Here is a 25,000-nt window from a genome sequence, read left to right on the forward strand (position 1 = left end):
GCTCATAAATTTTAACTTGTTTAATAAATGTGCCTATAACTTGTGTGTTACCTTAGCAACTGCTGAGAATTCTTTGCAGAGCCATCTTCTATGCCAGATAATAATATTACCAAGGTTCATGGAGACCTAATAATCCGGAAAATAATTATGAATAGATATATTCAGGATTATTCTTTTAAGTCATAAACCTTACTATGGTGTAATAAGATGTCAACAGATGCTCTTTGATCTTAAACATATGGCAAGGAATGCAAATTTAGGTACAGATTGCAGTTTTGTTACAGAGAGCTTCTGGAAGTGATTCAGGTACTGCAGTGATCAAATAACAAGAATGGATCCTTTTTCCTTTGCTATTCCACAAGACTTGTATTCTCCACTGCCAATCAGCTTTTAGCAATTCTCAGCAAATTTTCGAGTCTGAAGAATTAATGAATTACTGATTCCAAATCTGTAAAATTGGTATAGATCAGTGAAAAGTGCGGATGCATTTGTTGCAATAAATTGAGGATCTTCTTCTCTGTTTGTGCATTCCCAACAGTTGTTAAAGATCGCTTTCCATCCTTTTATATTTCAAATTTTAGTTGCTACTTCGTATGTACCCCTGTTAGCATTGAACTGCTGTAAAGTAATAGATTCAACTTTATTTAGATAGCTGGGCAAGATCATAGATTGCTGTACTAATGATGCTATCTCAATATCACCTGCATTTAAATAGAATTGTGTATGACTTGCCCTCTTACTCCTGTTTTTTTTTGATCTAGAGGTGGGTAAAATGTAATTAGTATATGCATTGTAGAACTTCACAATGATTGTTTGTACTTACAGGTATCCAATATGATGCTGAAAAGGAAGAGAAACAGCTGCAGGAAAACAAACAGAAAGAACTACTCCGAATTGAAGAGGCATTGCAAAAAGCAGCAATGAAAGGTATGGAAATGTTGGGAAAAATCTCTGGTTTTTGCAATGTTTTTCTTTGCGTATGTAATTTGATGATTGTATTATGGCTTTTAGTTTTCAATCTTGAGTATTGGGGGTGTCTTCAACCATGAACAAGCAAATAAATCTATAAACAGGTATAGGAAAGATCAAATCCAAATATACCATTGACAAGTATCTGTCACAAATCCTCATTTTAAAAATGATTTTTGCTGAATCATATTAACCAGCATTGAGGATTAGAAAGTGCGTCTCTGAGAAAACAACAACAATGAATTATTACCCAGAGCAGGGAGAATTTGTATGGGAAATGAATCAATGAGAAGTGCAAGTGCCAGTCCTGTTGGGGTAGGAAGTACTGCAGAGTTCTGGTCACCCTTTTATAGGAAGGATATTATTAAGTTAGAGCAGGTTTAGAAAAGATTTACCAGGATGTTGCTGGGATTGGAAGGTTTGAGTTGTAAGGATAGGCTGGGACTTGTTTTTCCCTCTGGAGCATAGCAGGTTGAGGGGTGATCTTATAGAGGTTTATAAAATCATGAAAAGCATTGATAAGCTAAATAGCAAAGGTCTTTTCCCTAGAATGGGGGAGTTCAGAACTAGGGACCATATCTTTAAGGTGAGAGGAGAAAGTTTTAAAAATGACGTGAGGAGCAACTTTTTCACACAGAGGGTGGTTCATTGGTGGAATGAACTGCCAGAGAAAGTGGTAGATGCATGTACAGTTGTAACATTTAAAAGGCATCTTGACAGGTACATGAATAGGAAAGGCTTAGAAGGATATGGGCCAAATGCTGGCAAGTGGGAATAGTTCAGTTTGGGAAACTTGTCAACATGGACGAGTTGGGCCAAAGTGTATGTTTACATGCAGTATAACTCTGACTGTGTGCCAGATGTCAGGTTTTCAGCTTGTGCCAGCATTTCAGATGAAAAAGAACATAAATTAAGTTAACTTTGGAGGTTAGAGCAAGGTTTTGGATTCAATCAATGCAACATTACTTTTCCTACATGCATTTTTAAGCAGTGAAGTTTTAAAATGAGTTCATAGTTTTGAAAATTCAGTTACAGGATGTGTTTATTTAATATTGGTTCCCAAAAAACTCATAGATAACTAGCTGCAAGGAACGTGTAAAACTTTTCTATTTTCTTTTAAAATAATATACACTATTTTCTTTCACATGCTTGGTTGTTCCAAGCGTGAAGATTTTTCTTTGAAAACTAGTTGCTTGTTGAAATGAGTATGTTTCTTATTGTGAATGTGTTGAGTTCATTTGATCAGCCCTGTTGCTGCTTGTATTGAGTAGCGGTGGCTTGGCACTAAATTGGGCAGTGGGTTTTGAGTAACAAAGGAGTTTTACTTTAATTGAAAGCACTATCGAGACTGGAGACTTAAAAGTTGTGTATGGCAGTGAGGTGTGATGCAGGCTGTTTGTGTGGAAGTTAATGTGCCTGGTTATGCTCTCTTCTTTTATTGTGCAGACAGAACAAGCATCCACATCTTCCATTTTGTTGCCTGATTGTTTATATGTGCAATGAATTATGCAGCTGTTACAGGAAAATGTAATTAGAAATATAGTTTGCTGATGTGCAGATCTTTAGCATCAAACTGGTTTTCAACATTTGATCTGTGTTGGTGCGACAATCTGATGGGTGCGTGCATTGTTTGGTTAGCATCTTGTTTTTCTAGGCTGGTGCTTAGGCATGCTGTATGACAATGAAGGGGAAATTGTTTTCAAGGTGTTGGAAAATTAATTGGGAAATGGAGATATTCTTAAAGATTAGCAGAATGTAAACAGTATTTACGCTTAGGAAAAAGGCACAATTCTGACCGAGAAAAGTGCAGGCTAATTGCTCTTGCACCAAAAGATGTAATCTATATTTGGATTTGATTTGTGCAGCATATGCCTTAATAATTAACAGTCAATGTGAATTTAGTAGCATATGCCCTGCTGAACAGACATAATCCATTTCTTTGACAACCTAAATCACCGTTCATATAGGAATTTTAGCTGAAAGGCATGGAACGCTGTTTAAGAATGAGAATTGGATTCACAACTAGGAAAGTTGTGAATGCTTTTCTGCGTTTAAGGGTCAGTATAAGTGGAGTACTGTGGAGGTACTGAATGGTGTACAGTGATTGAACTCTTGTCTGATAATTGGTTGTAACATTAATGCATTTATAGAAGTACAAGGATAATAAGAAGGAAGATGCATTTAATATTTTGCAGAATGTTTTTAGTTTAATACAACTGGCAGGGAAATTTCAAATAAAGCTTAAAGCTAACTGTTGGAAGTTATTGTAGGTGCAAAACACATTCTTTTCCTAGAAGAATTCACAATGAAAATTAAAGGTAACATGTTCAAAATCTGGAATTTGTTCTGGTCATTCATGGAAGAAGGATAGTGTGATGGAAATCTTATCTATTTTTTTTTTCTTTTCATCATCCTCTGTCCTTTGACCCAAACCTGTTATCTTGTTATATCTGGGACTGCATTAGGATACGAATGTTATAATCGGAAATCCGTATCTTAATATCATTAAATGAATAGTATTGTACTAAGTCGACGGGTTAAAAAGCTGCATGGTATAATTGTTGACTAGTTGTAAGTTAATTTGCTCAAGATTGAACAAATAATTCTTGTGGTGAAGACTTTTCACTGTTATTATCTCGAAGAGTTTAAAAATACCTCGAGGTTTTTGATCAGATCGTGGCCCAAATTTCTGTTTTCGAAGTACCTCAGCACAGCAGTAGAAGATGAGTATTGATTTTTGTGTTGAAGTCCAGATTGACTTGTATTCCTTTTGGAAGAATGGAACAAGTATATGTAGTTTACAATCTGCTTGGTGAAGCACAACACTTGTAGTCTTCATTCCTTTAACTCTTACCTTTAGATTCTTTGCTCAGGATAAAGATGGGAAAGATTGAGTGTGCTTGAGTCTGAATCTTAATTTTATAATGAGGTATTCACATTTATTTATGAATTCTCTTGTTTACAGAGTGAACTGCCTTACTTGCCCTCAAACAATCTAGATTCTAAAATACCTTCTCCTTTGGATGAAAGTAAAATGGCTGTTTCAGAATTTCCTAGTTTTCGTGAAAGTAATTCATAATTCTATTATGGTTGATAATAAAGCAATTACTTGGTCATCTGTTCAAAATCGGTATTAATTGCATCTCCATTTCTCCAGAGTAGTTAAATAAAACTAGCTTGATTGTATGGTTCTCGAAGCAAGTGTTATTAGTTTCTGTGATGTGCCAGTTCAGTCCTGAATATTCAAAATAGATCTTTGTGCTTTCAAATTATTTGAATTCAAATTACTGGATAATTAGTTTATGTGAATACCCCCAAGAAGGATTTTAATTAAATTTCTTTATCTCTATCAGATGATTTTAATTTAAATGACTTTACATTTGTAAGGTAGCTCAAGTACTGTTTATTTTTGCTTAGTTAGTAAATCCCGTTGACCTCATGAGTGTCTTTGATCTGCGTAAATGGTGGAAAGTATTGGAAGATGAGCATTTCTTGCTGGTTTGCAGTTTGGATGAATTTTATACATGCATGATGAAGTAACTTCTGTTAGATTAGAATTGCTGAACTTCAATTTAATTCAATATTATTTTAATTCAAGGCGAATTGTTAATTATATCTCTTTAAATGTGTTTTTGAGGGAATTGGTGCTTAGTAATTAAAATATAATTGTGTTTGTTTCATTTTATTTTCCCACTTCTTTATTATGAACTTAACATACAAATAGTTATAAAATGATTTTAGGTTCAAATGTTAATCAAGATTTAAGTCCTCAACAATATAGTTCTGATTTCTCCTTTTCTCTTTTTTTTTTTATCCCTTTCCTTTTTGTCCTTGACCCACTTTTGTCCTTGAACAGTGATTCGTACTAGTGAGAGTTCACGGTTGTCAGTGGCTTTTCAGTATTTCCCAGTTATAACATCCAGCTAAATTGTGTGCTCAGATCAATTGTTGCATCCTATTTTGGGTGAAATATATTTAACTGCAACAGCAGGTGATTAAAGTTGCCATGCTTGACTTTAAGACTCTGTGACACTGCTTGTAACAGCAAATCCACAGGGGGTGATCGATGTATTTTTCCAATTGTTACATATTTGATGGATGAACAATTAGCTGAATTTTACGTTTTCTGGCTCAAATGTGAAGATCTCGTTGAGGTTTCTGTTTACACAGTATTGAATTGCGAATGTTGTCTTGATGTATAATATTTATCCTTATTGCTGCGTATTGGGATGAAGGTGCCTCTTCAGGAGAGTTCTTGTTTTCCTTGGAAAGCTATGTTTATAAGAACACCAAACCTGGTAGGTACTTCAGTGCAAAATTGCATCGTGTCTATTTTGTTGCAATATAAGTTAATAAATCAAAAGCTTATTTTGTGGCCACACTTTTTTTTTTTTTTTAGACGTTACAAAGAAACTGCATGAATTTTCCCACATACTTGGATTTTAAAATTGAACCAACCTGGTGAATGAGTGGAATGAGGTTTAACAGGCACATTGTGGGGGCGGTAAGGCAGGCAGGGTGAATGATTATAACAGTGAAGTGGTGGAAAATGTCAGTGCATCTGGAGAAATGTTGAGAATAAATGCATAAAGATCTGAAATCAACCCAAAATGTTGCATTTGCCACAGTTTTTAGATACAAGGGGTTGACAGGTTGCCACAAGTTGAATCCCGAAACGTTCACTTGATGCCTCAAGTAATTCAAATCCATATCAAAAACTTGGACAAAGGAACCAAATATATAGTTGCTAAATTTGCTCATGATGCAAAGCTGAATAGGGGAGTAAGTTGTGAAGAGGACATCGGGAATCTGTAAGGGGATCAGTGGTTGTGAGTAGGGGGAGGAAAATTGACGGTGAGTACAATGTGGGAAAATGTGAACTTGTCCAATAGTAGAAAGAAGAGAAAAGCAATATTTCATTTGAATGGAGAGAGATTGCAGTAAAGTAGGACCTGGGTGTTCTGGTGCATGACCCACAAAGAGCTGGTTTACAGGTACAGTAGGTGATCAGGAAGGCAAACAGAATGTTGTTTGTTTAAAAGGTGTTTGAAATACTAAAATAAATTGTAATGCTATAGTTGTATGAGGTTTTGGTGAGACCACATCTCAAGTACTGTGTTCCTTTCCTCTCTAAGGATATAACTGGATTAGAAGCAGTTTAGAGAAGGTTCACTCAACTAATTGCTGGGAAGAAGAAGTTACCTTATCAGGAAAGGTTGGACAGAATGGCCCTGTGTATCAATTGGAGTTCAGTCGAATAAGAAGTGTCCTTTTGAAACATACAAGATCCTGAGGCACTTCGCAGGTTGGATGCTGAAAGAATGTTTTCACTTGTGGGAAAGACTTGATATAGGGGACACGGATTCAGAATAAGGGGCCTTCCATTTAAGGCAGTAATGGGGAAATATTTTTTGAATGGTGTTAGTCTGTGGAATTCTTTCCACGAGAGTGGTGGATGCAATATCTGTGTTTTACAGGCTGAATTAGTTGCATTCTTGATTGACACAGGGTTCAAAGGTTGTCAGAGATGTACAGGAAAGTTGTATCGAGGCCACAATCGGATCAACTATGAAAACGGATGATGGAGCAGTCTTGAAGGGCCAAACAGCCGCCTCCTAATTATATGTTTGGATATACTTTAGGCTTACTGCTAAATAGGAGATTTATAATAAGAATAATAAAACAAAGGAGCAAAGACATTGGCAGGCTCATAATATTAAGCTGGGATAACCAGCGTGAATAGTTGATTTTTCTGGAAGTCAGTGTTGAAATGAGCCATGTTTGTAAGTCTTCCAATTACAGGTTTCTTGAAGGAGATGGTCTCATACAGAGAAATTTCACATTCATTTTTATAAGATATGGCGGGTCCAGTTGCATGGAAAATTATGGAAAAAGCTAAAGTTGAGGAAGACTCTGGTTATTCAAGTTTCCAGAACAAGTGATAGGTCAGTGTATGGAAAAGTGCAGGAATCTAAATCCGGCACAGCAGATAAGTGGACAACTATGAGAAGGGGGACAGGACTGAGGATGTTGTATTTAAGTACGAAAGAAGTTCAATGAGTTTGCAACACAGATTGAAAATGGCAGGTACGTTGTTGTGAGTATTCAAGGGGATCAGGGCTAGGAACTAAATATCTAAGGATCCTATCAAAATGACAGGCAGATGGGCAGGGGCTGCAGGTTGTTAGTAAGAAATGAAATTAAATCGATATCAAGAAGCGTTAAAGAGTCAGAAGGCATAGAATCTGTGCGGGTAGAGTTGATGAATTGTAAAGAAAATAGACCCTGGTGAGAGTTACATACAGGCCTCCGAGCAGTAGTCAGGATGTGGGGAAGAAAATCAATCAGGAGATAGAAAAGCAGTGTAAGAAAGGACTATGTTATGGACCAGACCAGATCTCCTCAAAATAATTCAAGAAGGTAGCCTAGACCCTAGCTTTTTCTTATTTGAAAGGGAGATGTGAAGTACTTACTCCAGACATGATGCGACTCGTCAAACTTCTCGATGTTAAGCAGAACACAATTTATTTAAGCACTGTAGTTAAAACACACAAGAAAGAGAAATTTTAGAATAACTTAACTGTTGGAAAACTTAACAGAATAATAGATACAGTACTTATTACTAATAAACTGTTCGAATGTAGTAACATCCCATAAATATACCCCTTGGCAAAAAGGTAAATTCAGGTACAGATTTTTACATGCAAATCTCCGATCCAGGAGGAAGCAACATCGAGAGATTTCAGAGAAAGTAGCAGCTAGGAATCATTCACTGAAACTTCCAACTCTTCTGAGACCCCAAAACAGCTTCTGACTGGCAAAGCTTAAAAAAAACACTAGAAAGCCTGGTCTGTGAGAGCTGGCCGCTCCCATTCAAGCTGCTTCCATTGTTCCAACTTTTTTTTAAAAAAGCCTGAAGGCCTCATAAGTGGTTTGCTTAGGCCATCTCCAGTAGCCAGTTTGGAACTCTGCCTTCACAAACTCTTCAAATAAAAATTAAAGCAACATTTTTAAAGTTACAGCATTGTCACAACTGGGAAAATCAGGTTTGTAGTGGATCACAAGAAAACAAATGTGTGCAATGTCTACAAGATGTGTTTTCGGAGCAGTTTGTGGTAGAGCACTCTCGGGAACAGGCAATTCTGGATTTGGTGATGTGTAATAAGGCAGACTTGACTAGGGAGCTTCAGGTGAATAAACTCCTAGAGGTTAGTGGCCATAAAATGTTTGAATTCAGCCTGATGTTTGAGAGGGAGAAGCTGGAATCAGATGTAATAATATTACAATTGATTAAAGGTAATTACAGAGACATGAGAGAGGAGTTGGCCAGAGTTGATGAGAAGGGGAACCTAGCAGGGAAGATGGTGGAGCAGCAATGTCAAGAGTTTCTGGGGGTAATTTGGGAGGCACAACAGAAATTCATCCCAAAGAAGCAGCAGCATACTAAGGGGAGGGTGAGGCAACAATGGCTGACAAGGGAGGTATAAAAGCCAAAGAGAAAGCATAAAATGTAGGGAAGATTAGTGGGAAACCAGAGGATTGGGAACCTTTTAAAAACCAGCAGAAGACAACCTAAGCAGTAAAGGGGGAGAAGATGAAAGGAAATGAGGGTAAGCGAGCTTGAATTATAAAAAGAAGATGGCAAGAGATTTTTAGTTAGCTCAAAGTAAAGAGAGGCAAGAGTGGACATTCTGCAGTGTCCCTGCCTCAACACTACCTGTCCCTCCATCTAGCTTTGTGTCATCTGCACACTTAGCCCACCATTCCTTCTTTCAGATTGTTCATGATGGTTTATAAGAGTGATCCTGGGGATGAAGGGCTTGTTGTATGAATAGCGGTTGAGGATTCTTGGTCTGTACTTGATGGAATTTAGCAGAATGAGGGTGTGATCTGATTGAAACTTACAAAATACCGGCAGGCCAGGGTAGAGGAGACATGGAGATGATGTTTCCCAAAAAAACCAATACAAAATAACCTTTTAAAGTGACAGCATTGTCACAACTAGGAAAATCAGGTTGGTAGCGGATCGCAAGAAAACAAATGTGTACAATGTAGGAGAGACTAGGACCCGAGAACACAGCTTTAGAGTGAAGGGATGTTTAGAACTGAGATGAGAAGGAATTTCTTAAGCAAGACTCTGGTGAATGTATGGAACTCATTGCTGCAGAAGGCTGTGGAGGTCAAGTCATTAAGTGTATTTAAGACAGAGATAGATAGGTTCTTGCTTAGTAAGGGGATCAAGGGTCATGGGGAGAAGGCAGGAGAATGGGTTTGAGAAACATGCCAGCCATGATCGAATGGCGGAGCAAACTCGATGGGCCAAATAGCCTAATTCTGGACCTATACCTTATGGTTTTATGGTGTTCTTGTGCTAGGTTTGACGCAAATGTTGATAACATAGTCAGCATTGTGGATGGAAGTATAAATTTATGAAGGGCCTTTGCTGGATTAAGTGAGCAGGTAAAACTGGCAGATTTGAGTGTGCCTAAGTGTGAGGCTTTTCACCTTGGAACAAAGAAAGAACAACAGGTTGACTGACTATTTTTGAAATGGTGAAAATCGAATAACAGTGGAGGTCCAGAGAGATTTAAAAGATCCAAATACATAAACTAAAACAGAGACTGGGTACAAATGATCATCAAGAGGCTAATGGAATATAAGCTCTTTTTAATCTAAAGGTAGTTTTGCTGTGAAGTGTAACAAGTTCTTGTTAGTTTTATCTGGAATGTTCTGTACAAATTCCTTAGGATTGTATTGGTTTGGAAGAAATACACTGTAGATTCTTCAGAATTAGACTGGGGATGCAGCTTTTGATTTTTAAAACAATTGGTAGTACAGGTATTGGTGTAACCGCTGGTGGTCGAATCATTTAATGGTTCAGCAGAAAAGAAGGCTGTGTAGTCTATTAGGTCAGTGCAAGAGCAAATCAAATCATCCCATTCTCCAGCAGTTTTTCTGTAGCTTAGCAATTCTTTTTCTACGAAGGTGCTGATGTCATTCAGTTATGAAAGCCATAATTGACTCTGCCTCCATTAGATTCCTCCTGTGCCATTCTGATTGCATGAATTCTGATGCTCTCACGCAATGCCTTCCAAACCCTAACCACTTGCTGTGATATATTTTAAAAAAAATCCGCATGTTGCTATTGAGACTCTGCCGTTCACTTTGTATTGTTGTCTTGCGGTTCTCAACTCTTCTGCCAGTGGGAATAGTTTGTGTTCACTTATGCTGTCTGAACCTTTCATGATATTGAACAGCTATATCACATTCTTCTTAAAGTATTGGGCCAGAATTGGATAATGCTTCAGTTGATGCTGAAATAGTTTTCATATATGCTCATCACAACTTACATGTGTTTATATGAAGCTCAGGATCCTGCATGCTTTTTTAACTATTTTCTCAACTGACTCTGCCACTTCAATGATTATCCCCCTGTACTCCTTTTTCCCTCATTTTCCATCATTTTCCTTTACAATCGTTGTCATCGGCAATCACTTGCTAACGAGTATGATTGTCCACTTGGGAAATTTCGTATCATGGGCTTTGTTAGCCTTGCATGGCTGATTAACCGGACCCTAGAGCTGCATCGCTGACCACACATTTGGCAGGTTATAACATCCTCATGATAAACGGTCAGCTCAGCAGTATTTGAGGTACTATTCCGCTACAGCTTAGGCAGCATCATTGACCTTGCTAAAGATAGATGCAGAATGTTCAGTACATCAGCATTGCCTCTGCTTCCATGAGTGTCAAGTAAAGTTCGATTTTAAAAGTAAGGGTGTTAAAGCTCTGAAAGGAAATTGAAAATTCACAGGAATAACATGGGAGATAATAACGTTGAGTAGCTCTCAAATTTGGTACCGTGTCCTTTCACGGAGAATTTTAATGGGATAGAGGCCTTAAGTTTTGAGAAGGCAAATATTGGAAGATAATTGCCATTGGTTAATGAATTGATAACCCGGAATCAATAGCCACTGTTATCAGTAGGCAAAGTTAGTTTTCCACACAAAAAACTTATTTTCCAAAGAGACAGCTGAGGTAGGGAATATAATATATAATATGTGAATTGAAGAAATGGTAGGAAAGTTATGTCATTGTGAACTCTGCATAATTTCAAGTGATTTGACTATACCTGAATGGTGCAGCCTTAAGCTTGTGTATGTTTAACATTTTTTAATGGCTTAGTAAAAGTCATTTGGAGGGACTTCAAACAATTTCTCAAATTCTCCTGGGGATGATGGTCATTTTGCACAGGTTAGCATTCATACCATTGACTGAAGTTCTGTTCGCGAACCAAGTTTCCCATAATCATGTGTAATAAAGGAGAATTACCAATATTTTCAGAAGCTCTTCAAATATTGCATGCTTGAGATGTTGATCCATGTCTGTTACATTTGGAGGAGATATCTGTTCCACTTGATGGCCACAATCTGAGCTGAGGATGCCATTCCTGATGTACTTATATAATTATTATAAGATTCTGCAATGATGGTGTGCTCTTTGATTCCAGCTGATGTTTTTATTGGCAAGCCAGATCCCAAACTGTAGCTGGCTTGATCGATCATATTTTGTTTTGGCTTTAACAAAGTAATCTCCCGCTGAAACGTAAGCTTCTGATTTTGCACCAGAGTCCCTGTCTGTGACATGTTGGTTGGTTTGACATCAGTTATAAAGTGGAACTGCAGATTGTTTGTTCCCGGAGCTATTCATCCACCTGAGCTTAAATGTACTCTTTCAAGTAACCTCCTTCGGGTTTTATCCAAGCATTTCTGGTCTGGCGGTAATTCTAACTTTTTTTTTCCTTGAAGGTAATCTAGTTTCACGATATCTTTCACTTCTCAGAAGTGTTGGTCAATACAAGACTCTTCATCCAAGGCCTTCACGGGAACTCGTGCTCAAAAGTCTAAAGCAAAAAAGGCTCTCTAAGCTATGGGTCTTTTCCTTCAACTTAAAAAAAAAAAAAAAAAAACCTCTCCAGACCTTCTAAGCTTGTTTGGTTGTAAAATTCTACAAATGCACACAAGAATACATTAATTATAAAGCCTGCCCTCAAAAGCTGTTTAAAAGTAATTCCCATGAAATACTTTTCAAGTCATTTATTAACTTCAGACACACAGAAAACCGATGTGTTACTACATTAAAAGCCAAAGTCCCAAATTTAGAATAAACAATATTGAATATGAAAAATCTCTGTTGACATATACAGCAAACTTTTTTATTAACCGGCACCTGTTGGGACCAGGAGTGTACCAGTTGATCAACTATTCCATATAGTCAAGAGGTCCATATGATCAATGTAAAAACGCACACTAAGTAGTAGAAACATAATGCAAGGGCATATACCTCACTGTTAGACTTTATTTGCAGCATAAATCACTTAAATAATACTGTAGCTTTGCCTTAAATAAAACTTAGTGACAGAGAGACTTCTCATTGGCATCCTCAACTGACTACTCGGACTTCGTGGTAGATCTGCAAAGTTCCAGTCTGTCAGCTATACGTTCTGTGCCAGTTTATCGAGAGTGCTGGTTAAAACAATATTTGCTGCACTTGAAGTCACAGTTGTATGTTCTGGGAAAGGAGATGGAAAAATTAGTATGTGTATAAACATGTTTTGTCATGGAAGCTTTTAACACTTATTTTTGAAGTACTCCAATTTCAACTGAGAAGAATTAAATACTCTTAAATGAAATATGTTAAGTTGCCAAACATGAAATGTAAATGTATTACTATTTAAGAATTTGTGGTTGAGAATGGAAGAACCTGTTATCCTTGATCTCTTATGTTGCCCATAGCCAGTGTGGGATTTGGAGCATAGTTATTTGGTCACTACAAGTGGCATGTACTTCCATGGGCACTGCTCTAAATCAGTGAATCCAGAGAGTTCTAGATGGATACGTAATGTTGAAATCTGCAGGAATGGATCAGTTGTAAATTTCAAGATGTGAATGAAATTGACACTTATGAATTGAGAGATAAAGCACTTTTGCCCTAATATCAGTTGGAGGGATATGTTGCTGTCTACTAGAAGTTTAAAGAGGGAGGGTGAAGGAGATGTTGCAGTTAGTTACTGGTTCACAATATAAAGGTGGAATTGCATTTCTTGACAGTGGTTTCAGTGGTTTGTGGGCATCGACTTCTGAATTGACAAGTTTGAAGAAGTAAAATTCTGTGACCTAAATTTGATTTGAATACTGCAGAATTTAGTGACAATGTTTCATTTGTAATTTCAAAATTCATGGGAGCTACAATGGACTCTGCTTATTCAAGGGCTAACAGATTTCACTTTGTTACTGGGACAGGAATGAGGTATATGTTATTTTCCTTTTATTAAATGTGTCATTCTTTCTTGCACTTCCACGTAACATATTGCTCTCTGCTTTCCAACTATCCACTATCACCTCATTGATTTTCATGATTGGCTTCTGCAAAGCTGTCCTTCCACATTTCACTTCGTACAGACTTCGATTTGTCTAACACTGACTGTTTTATTCAGTTTTTAAACCAGTCTCATTTTCTTCTCACCCCATGTCTCTAAAATCCGTTGGATCCCAGTCCCCTTAGAAATCCCACCATGTCTGTGTCGCAGTTGTTTGACCTCACATTCCAAGCATTGACTCAAAGTCTTGGCTTTGTTTGTCCTTTGTTGCATTAAATGTAGCAGAGTATTCAACTACATTGATCTCTCTCACTCCATTAGAGTGTTGCAAACAGTTTCCCCACACCCCCAACCCCTTTCCTACCTCTTTGTGTGCTAAAGTGCTTTTTATTTGTTTTGTGCTTCCTACCATTTAAACTCCACGGTTACTTTGACACAATTAACTGCTAAAAGTGATCTTGAAATGTAAGTTGCTTCCTTAAACCAAGAACCCTCAGCTCAAGGAAGGAAAGCGAGAAAAACTTGCATGTTTGTCATGGATGGTACTTCAAAGCCAGTAAAGTGGAAAATATTTCCTTTTCTGGTTCAGGCTTTTAAATTCTTATTTTTGAAAATGTATTCTTGTTCTCCCATTCTTCAATTTTTATTGCCTACGTTGTGTAACTTCAGCTTATTATATTCATTTGTTCCAGATGGCATTCATGCTTGATGGGAGTAATGAGCTTAAATTGTACAAAATGTACGTATGACTGTACTGATGTCACTCCATCTAATGTCAGCAGAAAGTCAGTATTCTTCAGATCATTCATTCTTTAATGCAAAATAACGATAGTTGCGTAGTACTGTATTTAGGATAGATATTTCAAGTTAGCTTTTCCCCTGGCTCAAACAATTACAGGACTGTTATATGTTCTTAGATTTTTTTTTAAACCACTCCTCATATGACAAGCTCTACATTGCTGGAATGCTTCTTGGAAACCTCCTCTGGACCCCGTACAAGACCGGCTCACCCTTCCTTAGATACGAGGTTCAAAACTACTTTCAATACTCCAAATGTTGTCTGACCAGAACCTTATACAGTGTCAGCAGTTCATCACTGCTTTTGTGTTCTAGCCCTCTTGAAATGAATGTTGATGTTGCATTTGCCTCCCTAACTGCCAACTGAACCTATGTATTGACCTGAAGAAAATCCTAAAGCAGGACTCCCAAGTCCCTCTGGGAATCCGTCCACTTACAACTGTCATCTGCAACAATGCCTTCAGTTCCTTTGTCCAGATCACTATAACATGAATAGCTATGATCCCACCAGGGGCCCCGACTGAACTCCGTTAGTCATTGGCTTCCATCCTGAAAAAGACCCCTTTATCACTTCACTCTGCCTTCTGCCAATCAGCTAATCCTCTATCATTGCCAGTGCCTTGCCACTAATATTATGGGCTCTTATGTTATTTTGCAGCCTCCTGTGTGGCATCTTGTCAAAGGGCTTCAGGAAATCCAAATAGATCGCATGCACTTGCTTGTCATTTGACTAACTGACTCATTAGCTTCTGAAAGAATTCTAACAGATTTGTCCCCTTGACTAGGCCACACGGAGTTAGCCCTGTTTTTCAGCCCTGTTCCTACCCCACCCACCTCCCTATTTTCTGCATATAAACTGCCGTTTTCCCAGCCACCATCAATTCTGAGGAAGGGTTACTGGACCTGAAACGTTAATTCTCTTTTTTCCTTCACAGATGCTGCCAGACCTGATGGGCTTTTCCAGAAACTTTGTTTTTGTTCCTGATTTACAGCATCCGCTGTTCTTTGGGTTTTTATTTAGCCCTGTTTTACCATACACTTGCAAGTACTCTGTAATCTCGTCCTTAATTATGGACGCTAAAATCTTACCAGTGACCAAGGTCAGGCTAACTGGTCTATCGTTTCCTGTCTTCCCCTCTCCCTTTTTAAACAAGGCTGTTACATTAGCCATTTTTCAGTCCTTTGGGACTCTCCCTGACTCCAGTGATTACTGAAAGACCACCCCCAATGCCTCTCCAATCTCTTCAGCTGTCTCCTTAAATCTTGGGTATAGTCCATTTGATCTGGATGACTTGTCCATCTTCAGATCTTTCTGCTTCCCCAACGCCACCACCTTGGTGATGGCCACCACACTTGCCTCTGCCCCCTGATTCTCTTGAAGTTCTGGTATGCTCTTGGTGTCTTCCACTGTAAAAACTGATGCAAAGTACTGTTCAGTTCATCTGTCACTTCTTTGTTCCTCTTGCCCAGCCTCATTTTCTAGTGGTCTAATGTCCACTGTTGCCTCTGTTTTTCTCACCTTTTAGATATCTGGAAAAAAATAACTCTTGCAGTCGTCTTTGATATTACAGGCTAGCTTCCTCATTGCTTTTTTTAAAAGCTGTTCTCTGCTGGGTTTTTTTTAACTTCACCACCCTCTGGCTTCCCACCAATCTCCACATTGTTTGCTTTTTCTTTTGCTTTTATGCCATCCCTGACTTCTGTTGCCAGCCATGTTTGCTTTGTCCTCCCCTTAGTATGCTTCTCTTTCTTTTGGCGTGAATTTCTGCTGTGCCTCCCAAATTACCCGCAGAAACTCCTGACTTTGCTGATCTGCTTCCTTGCTAGACTCCCCCTGCAGTTACCTCTGGCCATCTCATCGTCATGTTGTTTGTAGTTACCTTTTAATCAATTGTAATACCGTTACATCTGATTCCATCTTCTCCCTCCCAAACTGCGGGGTGATTTCTATCGTATTATGGTCACTGCTCCCTAGAGCTTCCTTCACCTTAAGCTCTCTAATCAAGTCTGTCTCATTACACTTCAAATCCAGAAATGCCTGTTCCATAGTGCGCTATACCATAAACTGTGCCAAAAAACCACCTTGAAGACTTTCCATGAATTCCCCTACTTGAGATCTGCTACCAACCTGAATTACTTGGTCCTTTTGCACATTGAAGTCCCCCATGATTATTGTAATAGTGGTTTTCTTGCATGTCTTTCCTATCTCCTGATTTACTTTCTCCCCCCTCCCCTCGCATGTTAAGGCAGCATCTGGAGAAAAGGAGCAGTCATCGTTTTGGATATTACCCTTCTTCAGGACTGCCAGGTTCTGAGGAAGGGTCACCGGACCTGAAACGTTAATTCTGTTTTTTTTCTTTCACAGATGCTGGCAGACCTGCTGGGCTTTTCCAGCAACGTTGTTTTTGTTCCTGATTTACAGCATTAAGAGCAGTTCTTTTGGTTTTTAACGCTCTACAGATTGGGCACCATGAACCACAATGGTGTCCACCAGTTCCCACATTAGGAAGTTACAACACATCATCTAGCCTGACATCTCTATTTTATTTACTTAATTTTTAAATTTCAAACTAAGAACTTTGTACCAATCTTGTAGTTTGTTACCTGTAAATATTTTCCTTGTTTACCTTTTGATTGAAAATAGCCTATAGTACATAGTCAAATTAATAGCTATAGCCAGCCAATGAACTTGTGGTTTACTTGTGATGTCACTGTTTTGGGCTAGGCCCCTGATCCTGGGCTTCAGTTTATTCTGTTTAAAAAAAACCTTACAAATTATGAGCCAAAAATTCCCACATTGCCTTCACATTCCCTGAACTATCTACTCACTCTGGTTGTGTCGCACTCCTGATGTGATCTCTCCTCCTGACCATGTGCAGTGTACCAATCATGAGCTTTCAGCAGGCCATGTCTTAAGTTGAGCTGAGATGATTCACTAGTTCAGCTTCAGTAATAACTAGCACTTATTAAGAACCTATTCAGAGTTCAGGTGATTCTCTGACGGATAACTGTCCCTCAGTCAGCTGAATCAGCTACCTTGTTAACCTTTTCAACTAGACTACTGAATTTTAAACTTTTAAAATGGAGAAAGAAAAGAAACAGTGACCAGTTCTATTCCCATGTTGCTTTAAATTCCCCAACTGTGTCACACTGCATGGGATCTCTCTTTCTTGACACAGCGCACCGTACTGACTTCTGTAGACTTTTGATTTTCAAGTCTGATGACATTAATCCGATCCATATATCTTATTATCTTTCTGTTGAGTATTGGTTTGATCTGGATCTTGACGGTTTAGGTTGGAACTTTTCATCAATTCTTCTCCACTCTGCGAAGTCTAATATCTGACAGCAAATTTGTCAAAGTTTCTCCTGATCCTTTTGAAGAATAAACATTTTCATTATCTAGCATGTTGAATAGTTTCCAAAATTCTAATGAGTGGGATGACAGGAGTGGGAATGGATGTAGAAGGGACTAAGTGTACAAGATTTGTTCAGTCATAACAGTAGAAGAGATGCTGGACTATAGAGTTGGTGGCAGAGATAGAACACAGCCATGGTATACGAGAAGCACCAACAAGTGATAGAACACTTCTCCCTTGCAAAACTTCACTGTTACATCATATTCTCAGAAACCAACTTCATCTATAGGAAGGGGAGTTATAAAGTTGGAATTTAACCTTGACATTAGTTAACGACTCATCCTGCCATTTTGGTGGCATTTCAATGTCTCCATAATGTACAATTAGCATTAATGTAAGAAAACTGGCTGAACTTGTCCCCGATAAACTACATTTCTGAGTTTTAATTTCTTCCTTGAGTCCAAGTAATACTTTAGCTTGCTCCTGCTATGTTAGGCTTCATCGAGTTTTTTTTCACATGTTGGACATGTGACATTGCATCCATCACTAGGTGACTGTTTTCAATATGTTGTTATGGAGGGAGCAGTGCACAGTGATGAGTAGATTAATGTCGCCATGTTAGAGTGCCATCTATTGATGTAGCAAAACTGCGATAGGACTTGATAGTTTACAATTAGAAGTCCTGAAAGATAGTCTGCTGGAATAGTTGGTGCATTGGTCATGATTTCCCAATATTTCCGGCATGGTGGCTCAGTGGTTAGCGCTGCTGCCTCTCGGCACTAGGGACCCGTGTTCGATTCCACCCTCGGGCAACTGTCTGTGTGGAGCTTGCGCATTCTCCATGTCTGTGTGGGTTTCCTCCGGTTGCTCTGCTTTCCTCCCACAGTCCAAAGATGTGCAGGGTAGGTGGATTGGCCATGCGAAATTGCCCATAGTGCCCAGGGATGTTTAGGTTAGGTGCGTTAGACATGGGAAATTAGGGGAATGGATCTAGGTGGGATGCTCTTCGGAGGGGCGGTGTGGACTTGTTGGGCCGAATGGCCTGTTTCCACGCTGTAGGGATTCTATGATCTATGATCTATCATCTATGATTTCCCAGGATTCAAAAATGATCCAATGGATTGGTAGCTTGTGAATGTAATTCCACAGTTCAAGTAAGGAAAGGGATAGATTAAGGGGAATTACAAGCCAGTTAATTTCTAATTCATTTGTGGGACGTGGGTGTCACTGTCCGGGTCAGTGTTTATTATCCATTACTTCGGAGGAGTTGGTGGTGTTACCTTCTTGAACTGTTGATCGGACACCCACAGGACTGTTGGGGAAGAAATTTCTGGATTTTGACCCAGTGATGGTGATGGAACAGTGGTATATTTCTGAATCAGAATGCTGAGTGGCTTGAGGGGAAACTTGCAAGTAGTGGTGTTTCATGTATTTGCTGCCCTTGTCCTTCTAGATAGTATTTTGTCATGAGTTTGGAAGGCGCTGTTGAAGGAACCTTAGTGAATTTCTGCAGTGCATGTTATACATGGTACACACTTGTTACTGAGCATTAGTGGATGATTGACTGGGTGAATGGTATTGCATCCACAAACAGTGAGTGGGTTGCTTTGTCCTGGATGGTGTCAGGCATCTTGAGTATTGGAGTCATCTGGGCAAGTCGAAGTATTCTATCACACCCTTGACTTGGGCCTTGTAGTTGGTGGACAGGCTTTGGTGAGTCATTTACTCACTGCAGGATCCCGAGGCTTTAACCTGTTTTCGTAGCTGCTGTATTTATATGATGGGTCCAGTTGAGTTTCAGATCAGTAGTAACCCCCATTAGGTTGATTGGGGGTTGGGGATGGTAATGGTTAGAATCTTTCACGCTGGAGATGTTCGTTGCCTGCCACTTGTGTGGAACAAATGTTACATGTCACTAGTCAGCCCAAACCTGCCATTAAGGTCTGGTTGTATTTGATCATGGACTGCTTCGGCATCTGAGGATTTGTGGATGGTGCTGAACATTGCACAATCAGGAACATTCCTTCTTCTCACCTTATGTTGTAGCATAACTTTTTGATGCAGCTGAAGATATTTGGTCCCTAAAGAACGTCTGCAAAGATGTCCAAGAGCTGAGATGACTGATGTTCAACAACTACAGGTAGCTTCCCTGTGTCAGGCATGACTCCATCCAGCAGTGAATTTTCCCTGGTTTCACTAGAGGTCCTTTATGCCACACTCAGTCAAATGTGACCTTGATGTGAAAAATATCTTGATGCTAGTTGGGGAGATGCTGGAATCAATTATTAAGGAAGTGACGCCAGGGTGCTTACATCATACCATGTATAGGCAGAATCAGTATGGTTTTATGAAAATGAAATCATTTTGACAGTTGGGTGTATTCAAGGCTGGAATAGATCATTGGAGTTGAGGAGAATTGGATGATGTGATGATTGGGAAGGAATATCGAGTTGAGTCCATCTTGCTGGTTTTTTTGTGAATGATGGAGGAGACTCAAGGGGTAGTATGACTAAATTCCATTCCTCATGACTTGTTCTTATTTCTTAGCTGAATAGGGAATATTTATGGGCATTAAGTGTGAACTGGATTACATGTGCACAGCTTTTTGTGAATTTTTCTATACAATTGCAACACCAGCTTAAATTTTTAAGCTGTCTTTAACTTAGTAAATGCACAAAGGACTTTTAACAGATATGTAATTGGACAAAATTTGACACTGAACCACAAAGAATATGAAGAGTGAGATTGGTTCAAGTAGAATTTTTAAAGGAAGAGAGCAGCAAGGAGGTTTCATTGAAGCATAGAATCCCATTGAGCCCAACATGTCCAAACTGACCCTCCAAAGAACATCCCACCCAGTCCTGAAATCCTGCATTTCCCATGGCTAATCCACCTCACCTGTACATCCCTGCACACTATGGGACAATTTTGCATGGCTAATCCACCTAACCTTTGGATCTTTGGATGATGAGAGAAAACTGGAACACTTGGAGGAAACCCATGTGGACACAGGGGAAATGTGCAAGCTCAATACAGACAGTTGCCTAGGGATGGAATTGAATCTGGGTCCCTGGCGCATTGAGGCAGCAGTGCTAACCACTGAGCCACCTTTTCAGGAGTGAGTTTGAGAGTTTTGTGCCTAGACAGGCACAGATTCCATCCACAGATGAAGGATGTAATGTAAAGGATACCCAAATGGACAAAGTCCTTTTGTGCTTTAACAGTTGACAAGGTTACAGAGATGGGAAGGGATTTGCATGAAGGGTGAGAATTCTTAAGTGTGAGATAGTGCTGGAACAGAAGCATAGGACCATGAGCACATGAATAATGAATGAATATAATTTATGTTATCCAGGACATTGGCAACAGAACATTGAATGAATTAGTTTTTACTTTGTTGTGATGGCAAGCTGGCCAGGAAAACATTGTAATAATGCTCGAAGTCAGGTGTGCACAATTGTTAAATTTAGAAATCTAAAGATACAAAATGCTTTTTTTTTGCAAGAGGCTAGGGCAGAAATTGTGGGGGCCCTGGCTGATATATTTGCATCATTGTTAGCCACTGGTGAAGTCCCGGATGTCTAGAGGGTAGCGAACGTGGTGCCCTTATTCAAGAAGGGCTGCAAAGAAAACCCTGGGAATTATAGACCAGTAAGCTTAACGTCTGTGGTAGGTAAGTTACTTGAGAACATTCTGAGGAATAAGATATACATGCATTTGGAAAGATGGGGTTTGATTAGGAGTAGTCAGCATGGCTTTGTGCGTGCGAGATCATGCCTCTCAAACTTGTTCTTTGATGTGACCAGGAAGATTGATGAAGGCAGGGTGATAGACGTAGCCTATGTGGATTTCAGTAAGGCCTTTGATAAGATTCCACATGGTAGGCTGCTCTGGAAGATTAGGTCGCATGGAATCCAGGGAGAGCTGGCAAATTGGATACACAATTGGCTTGATGGTAAGAAGCAGAAAGTAATACTGGAAAGAATGCCTGTCTGACTGGAGGCCTGTGACTAGTCATGTGCCTCGGATCAGTGCTGGGCCCATTGCTATTTGTTATCTGTATTGATGATTTGGATGAGAATCTACAAGGCATGATTAGTAAGTTTGTGGATGACACTAAAATATCATGGACAGTGAGACAAGTTATCAGAAATTGCAGCAGGATCTTAATCAGCTGGGGAAGTGGGCCAAGAAATGACAAATTTGGACAAATTCATGGATAGGAAAGGTTTAGAAGGATATGGGCCAAGTGCAGAGAAATGGGCTTAGCGTGGATGGACATTCTGGTCAGCACGGACCAGTTTGGGCCAAAGGGCCTGTCTCTGAGCTGTAGGACTCTGATTCTGTGACTATGATCTGTACTAAAGTATATTAAAATTCATCATGCGAAAAGGGCAATATTTGAATTCAAATAAGTTTTTTTTTAAGACAAGTTTTTAAACTGAATTTGAAGGTGTTATATATGATTGCGTTTATTAGACGGCAGATTTAAAAAAAATCTTTTGGTAGAAAGTATTTTGCTTCAAATTGAAATTTAAAAATTGCTCTCTGTTTTCTCTCCTAGTTCTGAAGAGGTGTCAGAGGACTCGAAACATTAACTGTGTTTTCTCTCTGCAGATAGTGCCAGACCTGCTGAGTTTCTCCAGCATTTTCTGCTCTTTGTTTAAAAAATGTTTGGCTGTAGTTAGAATTTTTGCTGCTTGTTAAAACAGTCAGGATAATGGATACTGTCAGTTTTGAGCAAGGAGATTCTCAAACCTCTGTGATATAATTAAATTACTGAATTACGAACTGAGCAGTTGAATCTTTATTGTGACTCCTGCTTCATTGTACAAAAATAAAACCCATTTAAAATAGATTTCACTTTTCTGAAGCCGACCTAATGTATTTCTTGTTCAGATTGTACTTTGCTCAGTTGGCTGGGTGCCTCATTTGTGATGCAGAGTGACACTAGCAGCATGGGTTCAATTCCCACATCAGCTGAGGTTACCATGAGGTTCACTCCTCGTCAACTTCTCACCTAAGGCAAGGTCATCCTCAGGTTAAACCACCACAAGTTGTCACTACGGAGAGAGCAACTTGTGGTCTAGCAGGACTACGGTGGTTTTAGAACTGTTGCAAAGTAAAAGATAGTGTCTAGATGGCAAATTTTTCTTTGTCTTAACTTGCAGTAAATAATGAAACAATCTTTGTATAGCAGTGAAACTAAATAATGCATATGCTTTTGCTAGATTGACTGAATAAACACACATGGAAGTTGAAACACTTTGAAAATAGCTTTGTATTACTTCAACCATAAGGTAGCTGCTGTCACATTAAGTTAGATATTGAAAGTGTGACTGGTCAGCTTCAGAAGTGGGAGAATGAATTGCCTGCCCTTAAAAATACACAACTTTGAATCACAGCCTATCAGTGGTTGTGTGACACTGGAGGCACAGAAATAACAGCTCCAATGGGACGAGGGTGACAGGATTGTGAGAGTGCCATAAGGGAAATAATTGGAAGAAATGCAGCAAGATGAGTCTTTGAGCAACAGCCACCTTATATAGATTCATAGAATACCAGTTACAATGCAGGAGAAGAGCTAGTGGCTGTCATGTCTATGCAGGTTTTCTGCAAGAGCAACTCCCCTAATCTGACTTTATTACCTTTCCCAATAATCATGCAATTTATTTTCTTCCCTGATTACCCAATTTCCTTTTGATAGCCGCGGTTAAATCTACCCGCACCACGTGCTGAGGCTGCGCGTTTCAGATTGAAACCACATACTCTGTTTTAAAAGGAATCTTCCAGATGTTACATTTGCTTCTTCTGCCTATCATCATATCCTCTGTGTTTCTCAATCCCTCCACCAAAAGGAAAGCTTTCTCTTTATATATTCTGTTCGGACCCTTGAGACTTTGACCACTTCTATCAGATCTCCTCCTCCTGTTTTTTTTTCCTCTCTGGAGACAGTATCTCAGCCTTTCCAGTCTATTGACATAACTGGTTCCTGGGATGAGGAATTTCTTCCTCATACATCTCTTCTGCAACCTTTCTAATGCTTTCACGTCCTTCCAAAAGTGTGCTGTCCAGAACTGTACATACTACTACAGTTGTGGCTGAACTTGAGTTTTACCAGGGTTTATCATCATATCCTTACTTTTGTTCTCTGTGCGCTTTAAGAACTGATTTCTCAACCTGCCTTTTCACCGTCACTGATTTGTCTGCATATAGCTCCCAGTATCTGGTTTAGAATTGCACCCTTTAGTTTATATTGACTTTGCTCAATCTTCTTCGTACAGTGAATCACTTCACACTGCTCAGCATTAATTTTTATCTGCCACTTGTCCACCCATTCTGTCAAAGTCTCTCTTCTTTAGGGGTTTATTGTTATCTTCACCATTCGCAATACTTCCAAGCTTTGAGTTATCTCCAGTTTTTGAAATTGTGTCATATATACCCAAGTATAACTCGGTACGCATCAGGAGCTGTTGTCTTCAGACCTTCCACCAGTCCAAAAAAAAATTGTTCACCACTACTGTTTGCTGTTGCTTTGCTCAGTTTATTGCCATGTTTTCACTGTCTGTTTTAGTACAAAAGCTGTAACTTTGTTGATCAACCTGTTAACTAAGCCTGTTATCAAAAGTTAATTCACCTGACAATTTCTATATATTTAATAGGCCTAATGATTTTAAACTTAAAGTTAAACTGAGAATTTCAATAAGATTACTTTCATGTTATGTAATAGAGCCTGCTAAGTCTGTTTGAATTTTTAAGTCACTGTACTGTTATGTCTCTGCACCCATCAAGCTGCATGAAAGTGATGAAAGTTGTAAAAGTTGACATGATTTTGAATTCGTTGTGAGGGGAACCCATTTTAACTTGAAAATGAATGTTGCATTTTTTTTATTGTAGAGTTTGTACTACATTGTTCAGCATTTCAAATTGCTCCTTCACTTTTTATTTCTTCTCCACACAAGATACTACTAACCAACAGTGGTTATATTCTAGTGCTGCATGTCTCTAGTTCTGACTAACATCACTTTATCCTCTCTCTGTATGTCTTGCTTGCTTGCATTGCTAAGGACGTAAACATAAAAAGTCTAAAAAGTATTTTAAGAAATCTGCCAAAGTGCGTTCCAAAGGTATGTATGAATATTTTATGATGCACTTTGCATTTTATCCTTGATTTATTTTGCTCTATTTCCAATGCTTTAAAACCACTGGTTGCCTGCATTCTTTAAATAATCTTGTGTGTAGGAAAAATAATTTTGTTAATTGCTTTTCACCATAAACTGTATGTTTTCCTAATTACATGTTCATGTTTCAGGTGGCTTCTTCCTAATTAGATTAGCTGAATGGAAAGTATAATTCATTTAAACTGTAGGTTTCTGTAGAAGGTGGCACCAAATCAGTTGTTACAAAGCAAGCCAAGATTCTTTCTTGGGTAACTGGAGCTGAAAGTTAATTTTATTTGTTTAGGGAATGCAATGGACTTTCAAAACTGACTGCA

General features: G+C 38.9%; 1 long non-coding RNA gene across 1 annotated transcript; it reads left to right on the plus strand.

Annotated features, from left to right (window-relative positions):
• The first annotated feature begins 825 nt into the window (after nucleotides 1-825).
• On the plus strand, nucleotides 826-22,363 carry LOC125481577. Its single transcript, XR_007261390.1, has 2 exons — nucleotides 826-927; nucleotides 22,070-22,363. It is a non-coding gene; the product is annotated as an uncharacterized LOC125481577 (long non-coding RNA).
• The last annotated feature ends 2,637 nt before the right edge of the window (nucleotides 22,364-25,000 follow it).

This window comes from Rhincodon typus, unplaced genomic scaffold (genome assembly GCF_021869965.1).
Source record: "Rhincodon typus isolate 14 unplaced genomic scaffold, sRhiTyp1.1 hic_rhity00002638, whole genome shotgun sequence".
NCBI classification, from domain to species: Eukaryota; Metazoa; Chordata; class Chondrichthyes; order Orectolobiformes; family Rhincodontidae; genus Rhincodon; species Rhincodon typus.